Consider the following 18,167-nt stretch of genomic DNA (forward strand, 5'->3'; position numbering starts at 1 on the left):
CAATGAATCAGTGTGTACGAGGATAGTTTTTTCCTGTATCAACCTCGTTAAAAAATGAAACAGGTTAGCATGAGGATAGTTCTTTTACTGAGTCAACCTCATTAAAAAATGAATCAGATAGATTTTAGGCTAAGTAGGTAGATTGCAGCAAGTAGGGTTTTGAGGATAGTTCTTGTTACTAAGTCAACCTCGTTAAAAAATGAATCAGGTATGAGGATAGTTCCTATTACTGAGTCAACCTCTTTAAAAAATGAATCAGGTATGAGGATAGTTCTTTTCTTGTGTCAACCTCTTTAAAAATGAAACAACTCCCTTTTCAAGTTAAATATTGAAAGTAAACCTTCATTCCTTTCATCCATCTGGTTGAGTGCAATGAAGCCTGGGGGGCATGTACCTCGTTTTCCATCATTATACTAGGGGCATGCAAACTTTTTGAGCATAGTTCCTTGTCTTGTGTCAAGCTCGTTAAAAAATGAAACAAGGGTAGGTTAAGTAGGTAGATTGTAGAGAGTAGTCATGAGCATAGTTCCTTGTCTTCTGTCAAGCTCATTAAAAAATGAATCAAGGATTTTAGAGCATAGTTCCTTGTCTTGTGTCAAGCTCGTTAAAAAATGAATCAAGGTTTTTAGAGTAAAGTTTTTGTTAGGTAGATTGTAGAGAGTAGTTATGAGCATAGTCCCTTATCTTGTGTCAAGCTCGTTTAAAAAATGAAACAAGGGTTTTGAGGATAGTTCTTTTCCTGTGTCAACCTCACTAAAAAATGAAACACCTCCCACAAGTCTTTCCATGATCTTGAAAGTAAAGCTTCATTCCATCCAACTCATTGAATGCAATGAAGCTTGGGGGGCATGTACCTCGTTTTGCGTCATTATGCTGGGGGCATGTGAACTTATAACAAGCATAGTTTTTCGTTTCAAGCTTGCGTAAACATGAAACCGAATCCGAGCATAGTTCTTTTCCTGTGTCAAGCTCGTTAAAAAATGAAACAAATCCTCCTCTAATTGAGTCAAAAGTTTGACTAGACCTCATAGATGTTAGGTTGTATATTTAGGTTAGTTATTTCAGTGTTTTGCATAATTTTCTTACAGTTTAGGTCCAGTCTTTCAAATGATCTCGTACATGAACCTTCATTTCATCCAACCGATTGAATGAAATGAAGCTGGGGGGCATGCGCTCTAGCAGTTACACTTAGGGGGCATCAAGCACAGTTTTCTCTCTGTTTCAAGCTTGTGTAAAAATGAAACTACTTTGAAGCATAGTTTTTCTCTGTTTCAAGCTTTTGTAAAAATGAAACCTATCTCGAGTCAATTTCAGTTATTTTCAAGACTCGTTAAACTCATGAAAATCCCGAGATTATTTTGCTATTTTTCATTCTCGTAAAACAAATGAAAATGCCGAGTTCTTTCCGTCTTTTCCTGCTCGTAAATTAAATTGAAAGTCGGCCATATGAGTACATTTTTATCATTTTTTCGAACTCTTTAAAACTTACGAAAAAATGAAAACCATGAGTACATTTTTGTCCTTTTTTCGAACTCGTTAAAACTTACGAAAAAGTGAAACCTTAGAGTCATCTTTTAAGCCCTTGTCTGACTCCTAAAAAATGAAAAGATTGCCGAGCGTTTCTTTTACACTCGTTAAAACGGAATTAAAAGACGGTCCCTTTATAGCTCTTTTCTGACCGTAAAATCAGGAAAAGATTGCCAGGTTTTTGTCGTTTCAAACTCGATACGGAAATAAAACAACGTGTCCTTGATCGCTTTTTACTTTTCAGGTCAGTGGCACTAATTATGAAAGTACTCCTTGGTCGCAAGATCAAGCGGTTCCCCCAGGTATTATTTTATACTTTTTTGGGCTTGAGGGACACAAATCTACGAAAAAGTTCAACTTGGAGTCTTCTTAAGTTTTTCAGACTCTCTAAAATTTAAAAACGCCGAGTTTCTCCTATACTGGGCTCGTTAAACATTTCACAGTAAAGGACCTTTTCAATTACAAACAGGAACAAACCACTCCTTCCTAGGGTTCGAATCAAAACTAGGTTGGACTCATCCGAAGGATGAGCTTATAATCAAGCATATGTTATCCTCCTCAAGCTTGTTAAAAATAAAGAGGTACTTGCCAGAAATGGTGGGGGAAAAGAGAGAAGAATGAGCCTATTTGTTACCTTTTGTCTCAGAAGAAACTTTATTGCCACTCTTGAACACGACACTTTTCATTCACCTGGGTTGGGAAATCCTTTACCTCACAGTTGATCAAACCACTTTGAAAGTCTTCAGCCGGGTTCCGGGGATTAACTTTGAGTCATTTATCACCAAGCCATCTGTTGTGTCGTTATGTGTTCAAGAGGTCTGCAAGCAAAACTCTCATCTGCAAAATACTTGTCATCCATTTGACCATCCCTGAGTCAGTCCTTACAGCAACATTTCTTCAACTTGAACAATGATTTCGTGTTGTGGACTTGTCTGCAACGGCTCGCTTTCTATCGAAATCAGCACATTATCTAGAGAGATGACTTAGGAATCGTCAGTGCCTTGAAGTCTGCATGCATCAATGGCAGGTTTCTCGCCTTTGACGTCAGTTTACATCATTGACTTTCGATCGAAGGATTCCGTGAAATGTTCGACATCAACTCATTCATTCACATCTCATGGATTGTACTGGGTACTTTGAGAACCATTGACATTACTGGTGGTCTCTCTCACGCTTGTTAACAGTTTACATCATCGACTGGTAATCAAGTGGTTTCTACCATGTTCAACATCAACTCATTTATTCGCATGGCTAGAATCGTACCAATTCGGGAAGTAGAAATGAATACCCTGGATCTAGTTTCCACCATCCAGGCTGCGAGGAGTTTTGTATTCATTATCTAAGTAGACTAATCATAAACAGATGGCTGCGCCCATATTGTGTCTACAAAAGTCTATGATTATGATGTACTGCAAGATCATTCCTGTATCAGAGTAGTTAGTCTGTTAGTTAAAGTTTTAAATCTGAGTATGGGAATGCCTACCTCAGTGATGATATAATCTTATACATGTATTTTGTGTTGAAAATTATAGGTTCTGACCAGGCTCTCCACGAGATAATCCTTGAAATGATAAAGCGCTTCACCCTTCCTAGATAATACAAAACCCTAATCTATTACAGGCTTCGCACTTTAGGGGGCAATCTGTTACACTAAAAAATGTCACCATGACTATTTACAGTTAGTATGGCTCTATCAGCAGTCATGTTATCCTCTTAGGCAAGTCTTATGCCTCTGCTCTCCATGTCAAACTCCAAAAAGAGAGAAAGTCTTTATAAATGTATTTATCTCTTGGGACGCAGGTTCTCTCAACCTTACCTGCGGGTACGCACCCAATGTTCACAAAAGCTGCGTCTTTGGACGCTCTGTATGTAAAAGGGCAGGTGCGTCCCCCTGTAAAGGTTAAAATGCGCAAGTTTCATCTTTAAAAAGTTACTTGTGGTCATTTCTAGAGCATTCTAGAAGGTTGTTCGACGTGTATTGAGCGCCTCCAGATGGTTCATGCACTCCTACCAAAGAGGAACTTATCCCATCAATAAGGGAGCTATCCCATCCAAAGAGGGGATTATCCCATTGATGGTGGACCTGATTAACTTCCTCTTGAGCACTATAAATACAGGCATTGGGCCAGAAGGAGAGGAGGTTGGAAGCTATACATTTCTAAGGGTAAATGCTGCAGGAATTAGGACTCCCATTTAGAAGCTTGTGAGGAGATATTTCCATCTTTGCTTGTTCTATTTGGAAGTGGGTGAGCTTTGTCAAAGTAAAGGAGAACTCTTGATGGACCCTGGGAGGGACTTGCACAACACCAAGGCTCAGGTTGTATTTGTTCTTTTTGTTACCTATTAATGCAAATGAGTCCATTCTTCTCAATAACTTGTTATTTATGAGTTGTTTCATGTACTCCTTGGTCTATGTGTTAAATATGTTTTATTCTATGAGATTATCAAGTGCTATTTAATCGTTTGATTGTTAGTGTATGCAGGTTTCAAAGTGAAGGAGGAGCTCATCCGGATCAGCGGAGCTGGACTGCTACAACAGCGTTGGATTACAGGTAGGATCTAAACACTTGATTTCCCATATAGTAAATGCATGTTTAGAGAAGGATTGCTCTTGTTTGTCTTGTTTGTCACTAGAGAGTCTTAGGCTCCTAGGGAGGTTGGTTGTGTCTGCACAATCGACTCTTTCCGCCTGACACCAGCTTAGAGAATTTGGTTCTAAATAGAGTATCACTTTCCCAGATAGTAGAAAACATCTTTGCGTTATCATTTCTAGTAAAGGATGGTAGAGTTGAAATAAATGTCGATGAAAATGGAAAACATTTTGTTGTCCCAAAAAATGCTCCCAGAGCTGCAGAAATGGCATCTGGAGAAGCTTCTTACAACTAATTTGTTTTTCGGTTTGATTTTAAATACTAGAAGTTAATGATGGAAGTTGTTGAAAGTGCTGAGGAGTTGATGCCTCATAGAACCAATCCACTTATGATTCCTTGTTCTGAGAAGGCTGTAGAGATTCCTATCAAAGAGATTTCAAGAAACAGGGGTAGAGTGGTACCTGCAAATCTTGAGGTGCAGGAGTATGAATGTGGAAGTGATGATGGTGGTGGAGGTCTTCAAAGACCAGCACCAAAGAAGCGAAATAATTGTCTCCAATGACTTTTGCTGCTTTTTTGGGTGCTTTTTGTTGGAAACTATCTTTGTTTCTATCAGTGCACTGTAATTCATACAAGAAGCTAATCTTTAATTTAAGCAATCCGGTATATAAACAATGCTATCTTGTTCTCATAATTAGTTATAATTAAGTTTAGTGGCAGTGCAAACCCCCAGTCATGTAGTACACCCCTTTAGGCATGGTTCCAAGGTCTAGGCAGAAGACTGGCATCACATAAAATGAAATTGTTAATGTAAGATGTCAACTTTGATCTGTTAAACCATGATTAGTCTCCTTATGACAGTATTTTGTAATTTTATGTTTGAAAAGTATTTTGAGATACCACATAAGAACAAAGTTTTTGATTGTGTAGTTGGTTTAATTTAAGAATACATAGAGATGAGAGTAGGGTAAGGCCAGGTGAAAATAGATGTAAATACAAAGGTTCAAAAAACTAGCTGACAACCCTTACCATACCCAAACACTTTTACTAGCACTACAGGGATAGAGAGATCCACCCAAAGGCGTGTGGATAACAAGTAGGGATATGCATGCTCTGGATTGACTAATTGCTTGAGCCTAGCTCAAGCAGGCGCAACTAGTAGATGGCAAGAGATTGGGAATATATATCTATTAAGTATGTGTATATGAAATTCATTATGTCCCCTTTTTATTTTCAAGGTGGGAGGAATGCAATAGAGAGAGGGAGATCATATTTGTCCTCTATATCCCACCTATCAGGACACTAGGATAACTCCCAATAATAAGAGTTGGGTTCACTCATAAGTATATGATTGTAAAAGGCCATCATGAACTTTATTAAGCTAAGTCATCCTTTAGTTGAGTTTCACCCCTTAGTTGAAGCTTCAAGCAAGATACACAGCCTCTTTTCAACCCTTCAGTCTTCCTAGAATAGCTATAGTACAACCCTATTTAACCCACGTTGAATGTGCCTTCTTGCTATGATCTTAAACTTCAAACTTTGGCCCTTATCCCTACAAGATCACCCAAGAACAACACTCAAAACAACCTCTCTTTCACACGTCATACCTACAACAAAACATAAGACTTCCACGTTGCTTCTAGGGCTTCTTTCTTGTTGTCTTATGGATCCTTCTTACAGCGCCTAGGGCCTCCCTTTGACTGCGTCTAGGGCCTCTCTGAGTGTTGTTTTAGACCTTCCTTGACTGCAGCTATATGCTTCTTCTTGATTGCTGATAAGGGCCTCCCTCTTACTATGGATTAAGGCTTCCTTTGCTGTGGATAAGAGCCTTCCTTTTTTTGCGTATCTGGCCTCTCTTGACTGCATCTTTATGCCTCTCTTGGCTACATATTAGGCCTCTCTCTAGACTATGTCTTAGGCCTCTCTCTTGTTCTGGCTAAGCCTCCTTTTGACTGCTGTTAGGGATGCCTTTTACTGCAGCTAGGGCTTCCTTTTCAACTGTGGCTAGAGCTCCTTCACGACTACGTCTAGGTCTCCCTTCATGACTGCAGCTAGGGCTCCTTTGTGATCGCAATTAGGGCTCGCACTATTGTAGCCTGCTATCCTCGCATTGCCCGAGGACTCCTCCACTATAGCACTCTCTGCTGCTTCATTTTCATTCGTCTCTACCCACATCCGCCAGTCCTACTACTCTCTCTTTGGGGCTCCTGTAGCAAGGCATAATCCAAGAGGTTGGATACCTCAAGCATCTACCCCTCATCGCTTGTAGTCCTTCTGACTACAGCTCGATGTCTTCCCACCTCTTCTCTAGATGTACATGAGCACTCCCTGTAGTCCCTAGAATGCCTTGGGACACTACAACATGAGAACTAGTGCATTAACTATGCTAAAAGGTCACTTTCTTGTTAATTTTACCATGAATATCTCTTCTATAAATCAATATTTCTTAGCTTTGTTTACGTTAGTGGTTTGATAAGAATATTTCTACAGTCTCTTCATTGAATTTCTTAAAGTTTTTACATTTATGCTTTTTGACAAAAAAGGGCAAACATTTTACCCTAGCTAAGTAAGGATTCTTTAAATAACCTTCTAGCTTGGTTCCTTTTTGTTCCATCTAAGCTTGGAAAAGTGTCATGAATTTACATTGAGAAATGTAAGAATCTAGTCTTCTCCAAAAACAATCAAGCCAACTCTTTCATTTTGCAAATTACCTACCAGTTCCAGACATATTTTTTGAAATTTATATGCTGAAGGTGTTGGATTTAGGTAAGTGATATAGAATGCACAACTACAATTCTATTGTTCACCTATTAGACCAGTGAGAATTATAGGAAAAATTGGAAGTGTTGGACATGAACATTCCAACCATACTCTTATTGGCCTGCAATACATATATTCATAACACATACCTACAATACTATTGTTCACCTATTTTGCTAGTGCATATTGTAGGCAAATTTTTAATGTTGGACTTCGTTTTCTCAAGTTCACACGCCAGTGCTAAAGACGGAATGTATTTTGTGCATCCTTAGATATGTTTGACATTGCAAGCTAATTGTTTAAATAAATGCATGTATAAAACTTCTATATTAGCAAAATAACCATCAATATTTTTTTCTAGCATTTTGAGCTGAATTCACAATAGTATGCTTAAAAGTGTCATTTCAATGTCTGGAAATTAGGATATATAAATGTGAGATATATACTCTACATCTTTGGGTTATCTCCTTTTCAAATCTGATTTTTTTTAGGCTACATGTTAATTGTTTAAACTTTTAACTTTGAATAAATTCTTGAATGGAATTCGTAAATACTCGAATGAATGGACTTCATAAGGCAATGGTACCATAAATTTTGTTATTTCAAAGATTTGACTTCCATATTTTCACAAAATGCAATGTCCTCAATAAATACTTATATGTATAGATACTTATGTTTAGGATTATATATGTGTTGGAGTGGTTCCTTTATGTTTTACTATAATCTTGATGCTGACAAGCTTTAGCTGACATTTTTCATCAATTGTTCATTGAATATGCAAAAGATTTCATTGTCAAAATATGGCAAAAATTACATTTGTCCTAATTTATTTTTTATTGTTCATGACAAGATAATAATGTTGCAAGAATGAGGTATCCTACAGTCTGTTTCAGTTTTTGGATATTTTTTTCCTCCCATTTTTTTAGAAGGATGTAGATTTGATTTTCATGTTGATGGTTTTTTCATGTATCTTATCTAGCCCCAAATGCTAGTAATGGAGCGGATCTTGAGAAGTAATCATGGAAACAGAATATCAGAGGTTAATGTTACAATACCACTTCCACTTGGTATCAAAAAAATTTTAATGGTAAGTGACATAAAGAAGAGTTATTTAATGACAGGGTTGAAAGGGCAACCTCATGTCTTAGTTCTAAGTCATTTATTTGTGTTTCTTAGCTCTTAGTCATCTATTTTTAAGCTTTACTAGATCAATTATTTCACTAATCTAATATGCATGGATTGTATTTCACACCCGATGTTAGTTACTTGACATGGTTGATATAACATTCAATTCTAGGCCACTTTTATTTTAAGTCAGAGATTTTATTAATTAAAAGGACGTTCATATTTTGATTGGTTTACTTGGAGCTTGATTTTAAAAAAATTTCTAAATTCCACGTGGATGTTATTTTTTCAGGGTGAGCTCTTTGCACCAGTAAGGTGAGATGAGTCCTAGAACATAGGTATACAAAAAGAACATCTTTGGCCTTTGTTGTGTATATGTTATTCTTTATATCATTGATGGATGGTTATTGATTATGTAAAACAGAGGATGGGAAGGTACTACCAATTCTCTTGAAAAAACAAAACAAAATGGAGTGGTAGAATTGTGTTTTAAAGGGTGAGCCAGAAATCAATACTTGAAATGTAGAACTTGAGAATGGCAAGCTATATGATTTGAATCTAGAGACACAACAGACCATGGAAAAAATGATGGTATTGATGAGTCTTCCCAGAAAATAAGCTCTAATTGTTAGACCATTGCCCAAATTTCAGTTATCTACAATGGAAATAATGACTCTAGCTTTATTTGTATGAATAATGAATTTGGCCATTGTCCTATTCATTTCCTATGAATGATTTTGATTTTCAAACTCCAACTAGTTTGTTGTTAAATTAAGTAAAGCTTTGATGACAAACTTATAGTTTTCCAATCACTTTTCTAAATCTATTTTCTTGAGAAAATTTGTCTATTTACTTTAGTTACTATAGATTGCTACTGTGTGACATATGCTATAATATAATTTCCTGGATAAATAGATAGAAATATTGTACAACATAGTCTTTTTTAAATCTAAAGAAACAATATTTCCAAATACAAAGTTTATTAATTAAGAACATCTTTTAGACTTCTTTGCTAAGTTATGATTATATTTCAGTAGGGGATTTTGTGTACGCTAGTATTGTGTTGTCTCTTTGGTTTTTGTCGGGTAACAATGGTTAATAAGGAATGTGTTCTTGAGCAGCAGGCACACATCTTATTCTACTATCAACAGGAAACTCCATGGTTTTCAGGCATGGAAACAAAAACACAGATGTTAGTGGGATATCCAAAGTCCATGTTGGATGAATTTAATATTAGTGATGATTTTGATTCCTTGTCAGATAAAGAATTTCATGAGTCAAATTCAAATAAACAAAAGCAACTCAAGAATGAAGGTGAAGCTATTGCTTTCTGTCCAAGTCAATTTCTTTTATTTGTTGGTTGCTGTCATGTTTTGAGTGTGGACTTGTGAAATTCCAAATTGCATGTTGGTTTATATCTATCTATCTATATATATATATATATATATATATATATATATATATATATATATATATATATATATATATATATATATATATATATATATATATATATATATATATATATATATATATAGATATATATATATATATATATATATATAATTATTTTTTTATCATATGTCGTTCATGGTTTCCAGAGATCTATGTTACATTTACACAGAAGTTTAGATATCATTCAGATATCTAAACACCAAACAACAACAACATTGGAATTTTTCTTTCACTCAACCTATAACATATTGCATCTATCTTCATCAGCGTTCTTCTTCCATATGTTATCAACTTATGACATTTCCTTTGCAATATTTGGTGCATTTTCTAGTTATAGGTCATTTATAGATTATAAATGCCTTGATACTTTCACTTCTAATTGAGTATTCAACTGAACATATTGATTCTCTCATACATAATTATTCTTCCCTCCACCCACTTTTCATAACTTCCATAACCATTAGGTAGGGACCTGCAACTTCGATGTTGCTTTGCTTGTTTATTAAAATATTGTCGAGACTTTAATTTATTGAAAGTTTTAGAATTTACAATTTATGAAGTTTCAAGGTCTAATTTTAAAATTCTAATTCTTTAAATGGTGTGAGCTCAATGGAAGAGCGCCTGCTTTACAAGCAGGAGGTTGGTGGTTCAATTCCATCGTGCCCTGACATGATCTATATGGAATGAGCTTTTGACCATCACCAATGAGCTTTCGTTACATTTTTCAACTATCACCAAAATATGAAATGATGACAGTCAACAAACGCCACCATATATATGCATAAATAGCGACGAACCTCAAAGTTTTGTAACCATAAAATCGTTGTTGTTGATATGAAATGGTGACGAAGGATGTCCGTCATTATACTCATTATTCGTGATGGACCTTGAATGTCTCCACAACACCTATACTTATGGCAATGCGACTTTTGGTGAGGGTAAATGAACATCACCATATATATGCACCAATAGTGATGGCCATGAAAGATCCATTACAAGAAATCGTTGTTGTTCATATGAAATGGTGACGTTCACTATCTATCATTATAATCAATATTCGTGACATAGCTTTAATGTCACCATAACACCTATGCTTTTGGTAATGCCACCTTTGGTGACATTTAGCTTTTGTGACGGAGGCTATGGTCTGTCACCATTGCTCATATGAAATGGTGATGGTTGCTATCTATCATTATAAATCATTATTGGTGACGCACTTTGAATGTCACTACAACACCTATACTTTTGGTGACGCCACCTTTGGTGACGTTCATTTTTTGGTGATGGAGGCTATGGTCCATCACCATTGCTCATATGAAATGGTGACAGTCACTATCTGTCATTATAAATCATTATTGGTGATGGACTTTTAATTTCACTACAACACCTATACTTTTGGTGACGTTCAGTTTTTGGTGATGAAGGCTCTTTTGACCGTCACCAATGAGCTTATGGTGACATTTTTTGCCCCTCACGAATTTCCTTTTTTCTTGTAGTGATCAATATAGTATTAGTTCATAAACCCATCATTCATCATGACATAATAGCACATTGATTCATAACATAAATAAATAGATAAACATAGGAATTTTTCGAATAATCTCTTTATTAATACTTCATTTCTTCTTACAGACTCAAGACTTCCCTGCACACATAGCTACAAGGGTCCACACACTCAGTTGCGGACTCTACTCTAGGCCTCTGTGCACATAGCTGAAAAGCCTCTCTTCTACCCTAAGACTTCTTTGCTCTTACTCTTAATGACCCATTACATTTGTCTTCATTGATATCTATTATGCCTCAGACTCTCTAAGACTCTCCTTTTTATACAATCCCATGGTACGTGGACCATGGATAGATCTACTAAAGCTGACATAACTTACATAAAATAAGGGTAAAACCCTTTATGACACTTTACTATCTACGTTCTATGCGACCACATCTTGTGGAGACTATACATTCTTTACAACAAAACTTGGGATTTTTGCCCCAAAACTTGGGCTTTTGCCCCAAGATTGACCCTAAGGGACCCTGTCCTAACATGCCCCCAACACAAATATTGTGACTCACCCTGAGTCACTCTACTGGCGCATAAATCTTACTATGGAGATCTCCCAAATCTACTTGAGTCATTGCTACCTCAGTCGCGCCCTGTGTGGCTACTTGTTTGATATGTTCCACCAGCTACTCTATTGTTGGTCCTGCGTTGCTTTCCTTAATCTTATGTTGCTTTCTCTGTCAGCTTGACAAATTTTCCTCAATGGTGGCGGAGATAACATAGGCTTCATCCAGCCAAGGCCCCAATCTAGCCTTGAGGACTGCATCTTTCCTTCGCGCTGCCTCCACCTGTTCAAGCAATTGTTTTGCCTCATGTAGCTTGGCCAATCGCAGTGATATAGTGATGGCGTACATCGTCACTCTTACTTCATCATAATACCGCTGCAATTCACAGGCTTCCATGTTCAACCTCTCCAAGTTAGGATCTTCCTGGAGCATCGTGACTACCTCCATGGACTGCTCAAATATCACAGTGCAATCCACCACTGTGGCATCTACTGTTGTGACTCCATCCTTTACAGCTGCTTCATGTTGTTCTCTGACCTCTCGTGAAGTTGAAGGCTGTGACTTCAACTCGAGCTCTGTTATCTTTAGGTTTAGTTCAAACTGAACCTTGGCCACTTCCACCTTCACATCACGCACACCTGTAGCTAGCTTCCTAATCTTCATGGCCATGGTGCTTCCTCTGGGATATTCAGTTCAAGGATTGTCTTGCATTCCTTGGCCACCACGGCAGCAATTTGTTCATTTTGTGCCTAAACCTTCTTCCATGCTTCCAGCATGGTTGTCTTCTCCACGAACATATGTTTGTTGTTGACCTTGTACTCGTTGATAATTCTCAGCGCACGCTGCTCTCGGGCCTTAATTTCTACAATCACACATGATTACAGTGTGTGAAGAAACTCACTGGGGAGCGGGGCCAAGTTGAGGCCCACATTCTTTAAAGTGCTGACACTAGCCTTGTCATCAGTTGCCTCCATGCTCAAAGCACCATCAGGTAGCGCGATTTCCTAGAGATCCATTGATTGAACCATCTTTGTTGCTTGAGTGGTCCCTCGGGCCAAATTGGTTGATGCAGCACTGCTCTATCCTGCACCTTCCTGGAGTCTAGTTGTTTGGATTTGCAGCTCGTGCAAGCCCTTTTGTATGGTGACCAATGCTTGCTTCTGCTATTGCTAAAACTGCTGCAGTAGTTCTATTGTTCCCTCGCACCTTATCGCCAACAGAACCAACAATGAAACCATTTGTTGGCTTAGTGGGTCCTGACCCAGGTTCAGAGTTAAGTTTGCCAAACAAATCCCTACACTACTGTCCCTTTTGGCATCAACCTATAGAATGCGGAATGAAGTCTCACCTAAAGTAGTATGGGGGGATGTTGGAACCAAGTTTCCACACCCAGAGATGAGCATGATTTCATTTTATGCCCTAAACGCGCCTTCATGTAGATCGATAAGCCCTTAGGGATTATCGATATAACTTCCCTTAATCAGATTTTATACCTCCACGAATGTTCACGAATGTCTTTCGCGAAGCCTAAGCAGGTGAATCAACCACTTGTGCACCTCTGTGATTACTCCTAACTCTGTATTTACCCAAATCGACTTAAATGTTTAATAACTTTAACGTGCAGCAAGATATTCTTCGCGTAAACAGTTATTATTACTAGCGTTCATATGACAATATAAAACAAGTAAAATCGCGCATCAATACAGTATTAGTTCATAAACCCATCATTCATCATGACATAATAGCGCATTCATTCATAACAGAAATAAAAAGATAAACACAAAAATTTCTGGAATAATCTCTTTATTAATACTTTAGTTCTTCTTACAGACTCAAGACTTCCCTGTGCACATAGCTGCAGGGGTCCACGCACTCAGCTGCGGACTCTACTCTAGGCCTCTACGCACACAGTTGTAGAGCCTCTCTTCTACTCTAAGACTTCTTCACTCTTACTCTTAATGACCCATTACATTTGTCTTCATTCATATCTATTATACCTTAGACTCTCTAAGACTCTCCTTTTTATACAATCCCATGGTCCACGAATCATGGGTAGATCTACTAAATCCGACACAACTTACATAAAAGAAAGGTAAAACCCTTTATGACACATTACTATCTACGCACTATGTGACCAAACCTTGCAGATACTTTACATTCTTTACAACAAAACTCAGGCTTTCTGCCCCAAAACATGGGCTTTTGCCCCAAAATTGACCATTAGGGACCCTATCCCAACACTTTCCTTTTATTGGACGACTTTGAAAAGCAATGGGTCTTCAATCTTGCATTAAAACATCACCAATTCCTTTTCCCAAGGCACCACATTTCACAATAAAGGTTTTTGTAAAGTCTGGCATAGCTAAGACTAGTGGTTGGCACATTCCCTCATGTTCAAAGGCCTTCGTTGCTTCTGGAGTCCAAGAAAATGCATATTTCTTTAGTAATGTTGTTAGGTGCTACTATTTTCCCATAATTCTTAACGGACTTGTGATAATACCCTGTCAACCCAATAAATCATCGCAGATGCTTTATGGATGTGGGGATTTTCCATTCCTTAATGGATTTAATTTTGCTAGGGTCTACCTTAACACCTTCATGAGATACAATATGACTTAGATATTCCAGCTCCTATACTCCAAAGAAACATTTGTAGGTTTTTTCATATAATTGTTTCTCCTCCAACAGTTTGAACACCATGTCAACATGTCGAACATGATCCTTCCAAGACTTCTTGTAGATTAGTATGTCATCAAAAAATACTAACACAAATTTTCTAAGGGTTTGAAAGTAGAATTCATCAAACCTTGAAATGTAGAAGGTGCATTCGTAAGGCCAAAAGGCATGAGCAAAAATTCATAATGACCCTCATGAGTTCTAAATGCTATTTTCAGAATGTCTTCAGTCTTCTTTCTGCTTTGATGATATCCTGAATGAAGATCCAACTTGGTGAAGTAAATTGCTCCATGTAATTCATCCAATAATTCATCAATGATGGGAATGGGAAATTTATATTTAGTAGTGAGCTTGTTGAGCTCCCTATAATCTAAACACATGTTCCATGATCCATACTTCTTGTGCACCAATACTACTAGAGTAGAGAAAGAACTTTGACTAGGTTGAATTATACCATCCTCTAGCATTTATGCAACCATATGTTCAATAATAGAGTTCAGGCTTCTGTGATCCATATCAAGTTAGAGAAAGATTCTTCGGCGAAAATCACATGGAATATCATTTGTCGACGTGTTTTGAACCAACTAGTGTGGTTCATCATCAGGACAAGTTGGAGAAACAGATCTAGCTCATCATGTTAAATAGTCTGAGCGGAGCCTCCAATAGCTATCTTGCCTAACGACTAGTTTGACTCTAGGACTAGGGTCAAAATTATTATATTGGTTTAATTAGTATAAAAATAAATAAATTATTATTGAGGGTATTTGGTTTGAGAAATAATTATTAAAAATTATAAGTTAATTAATAATTTAAAAGGAAAATTAGTTAAATTCCTTAGTCGAAGAATCTTTCTCTAACCATATGTTCAATTTCACTCTTTTAGGCATAAGGATATTTGTAAGGCCTGATGTTTGGAGGAACACTTCCTAAATCAAATTAATAGCAAGATCATGATCACAAATAGGTGGAAGGCCTTTGGGAGTCTCAAACACCTTGTTATGATCATCCAATACTTTTTGGAGATCTGGAAAAATAGATGATTTCAATGTGGGAACTTCTAGTGAACATAATTGTGCAATTACACCCCATTGTTATTTCTTTAGAAGCTTTGTCTTGTCGTTAGAGCTAATTATCTTTCTCTGTTTCCTTGTGATACCCCTTAATTCAACTTCCTTTCCTTCCCAAAAAAAAATCAAGAAAATTTCTTGAAAATTAAAAGCTATCATACCCAAAGATTATAGCCATTGGACTCCTAGTACAACATCAGCACCACCCATTGGAATAGAAAGCATAAGACTATTAAATACATATTCTCCCATGGATAACTTGATATTATGGCACTTTCCAGAGAAATTTATGGTTCCTCCATTTTCATCCATCACTTGACACTCTGGTGCTAGATATAGGAAGCAATTCAATTCCTCAGTTATCTTACAATGAATAAAATCATGGGTACTACCCGAATCAATCAACACTATTTCCTTTTTCTTCTTGATATGTCCTGCTATCTTGAGAGTTTTGTTGGAAATAATACTAAGAGGGGGGGTGAATCAGTATTATCAAGTCAATTATTTCCTTTTTCAAATCCAGATCATATACACTACTTTAGTTAGAGAAAACTGCGTATATACGCAACTACGTATAAGGAAACTCGTGTATACCATGAAAACTTATAATTTACTTTATCTTACAGATGTTTATCATTAATCTGTGTATCAGAATCAAATAAACATTAACCAGAAACAGTGAAATAGAGTAGAAGACAATCACACACAAGAACACAAGATATAAGGTGGAAACCCAATGTGGGTGAAAACCACCTGTTGCAATTTGTCTTTATCTTCTTTTTAATTAGAAACTTCCTTTTACAATGATTCTGTACTGGTGCAGTCCTTTACCAGTATGTAGGCTGCAACCTACAGAGAGCTACAACCCTCTCTCGTTCTCCAGCTTCTCCTGGAAGGGAGATACAACCCCCTTAGCTCTTGCACTAGCCAAGATACTAGTACATAGGTGATGGCCTACAAAAGGCTACAACCTTCTCTTTCTTCCAGGGACCACGTTTCATAAATTTTCAGACTGGATCCATGAACATCAATCAATCATCAAGAATTTCTACATCAAACAATCTCCTTTTCACCAATTAGAACTGAATCAAGTAGACACTTCTCTGACATCTATACCTACAACACAGTAACAGTAATCACATACCAAATTCTGAACCCAAAACACTGCAGCAATAAACAGAAGAAGCTAGAACCCAACTCAAGAGATGTACGCTACTTCAATAACCTGAAACCTGTGTGCATACGCTTCTGTGTTTGGACCAACCTGCGTATACGCGTTTTTTATTCACTGAACCAGCGTGTATACGCGCCTTAGCTTCACTGAACCAGCGTACAAATCTATAAAGGATAATTCACTCTTTCAATCATTTAGACATTAGTTAACCCAGATTACTAGTTTTATAGATTGAGCATGCGCCACATATAACAGATCAAAGTCATAGAAAGATACTACTATTCAAGCTTAAATAATTTGACCCATCAATAGAACTTTTGCTTCTCCTTGCGCTCAAGTTTCTCTTCATTCAGATCCAAATATGCACCATCACCCAATCACCAGTATTCCAAATCTATTACTTTTCAGATATTCAATAATTCAGATGGTGATTTGCCAAATGATCTCCTTCCTATTTTATAGACTTAGGCCTTTCATAATACCACGGTCCAAAACCATAACAAAACAATACCATGGACCCAATACTTGGGATCAACACTTCTGACGAGATACCATGGCCCAAAACCATAGGTTCAATTACCAAGGACTAAATACCATGGACCAAAAGTAAGTTCTCCAACATATACGTGCTTTTCCTTGCGTGAAAGTGCATGTATACGCATACGCGCTTTTGTAACGTATAACCCGCGTGTATACGCGTCTTCGTCTAGGTGAACCTGCGTATATATATTTTTCTTCATTCTGAAAGCCTGAACTGAGGTCTGTCACCAAAGTGAGTTGCCATCAAGGACAACACCTGAGTCATAGCTCCAAACCTATGCCATAATGCCAACAATCTCCCCCTTTGGACTTGATGGCAACCCCAAGATCCTCAAAGTCATTCTCCCCCTTTGTCATCAAGGGCAAAGGGTTGTGCTCCCCCTGAGTACATGCTGAAATCTCTGTTCTGTTGTGCTGACCATGCTCCCCCTGACTGTAGGCAAGATCTACAAAAACATGTTCTTCAAGAAGAACCATGACTTATACATCATAGAAGACCTTCCTATCACCAAAAGACTTTATACATTCATCCATCACCCAACTAAGTGGGGATACATCAGAAATTTACATATGACTCCCAAGTACATTACATCATTCATCCCAGGCATAGTGGGGAAACCAAAATAGGCCGTTACATGACCTTGACACCATAAAAGAAATACATGACATAGAGACGAAATATTTAGAGCAAGACTTATAAAGGTCACCAAATCTAATATCAGCAGCATCTATCAATCATTATTCAGATCAACAACCATGTTTTCCTTCTGTTCTCCCTCTGCATTTGTACCACCTGAGATCAATAGCTGTGAACCTAAACCAAGAGCTTCTAATGTAATGCCAACAATGCATTATCAGAAGCTTATCTGCTCCCCCTGAACTTATGCCAGATGATCTCTGTCAGACCCATATCAGACTTTCTTCAACCAGAGTTTGTTCCCAATGATTTCTTTCAAACTGTCATATACGTGACTGTCTCTGCATAAACTGGCGTATGTACGCGGATACTCCTTAGGCAACTCGCGTACACCCATTTTTCTTTGAAACAGACAAGTTTCAACAGCAAGATGATGCATCAACTACTCCCAGCTTCTGTCTGAGGTATTCAAAAGTTTCCCTGGGTAGAGGTTTGGTGAGAATATGAGCAACTTGTTCCTTAGAGAGAACATACTCCAATTTGACCTTTTG

This window comes from Pinus tabuliformis, chromosome 1_2 (assembly GCF_031772625.1).
Source record: "Pinus tabuliformis cultivar Carrire ecotype Pingquan chromosome 1_2, CPIR1, whole genome shotgun sequence".
NCBI classification, from domain to species: Eukaryota; Viridiplantae; Streptophyta; class Pinopsida; order Pinales; family Pinaceae; genus Pinus; species Pinus tabuliformis.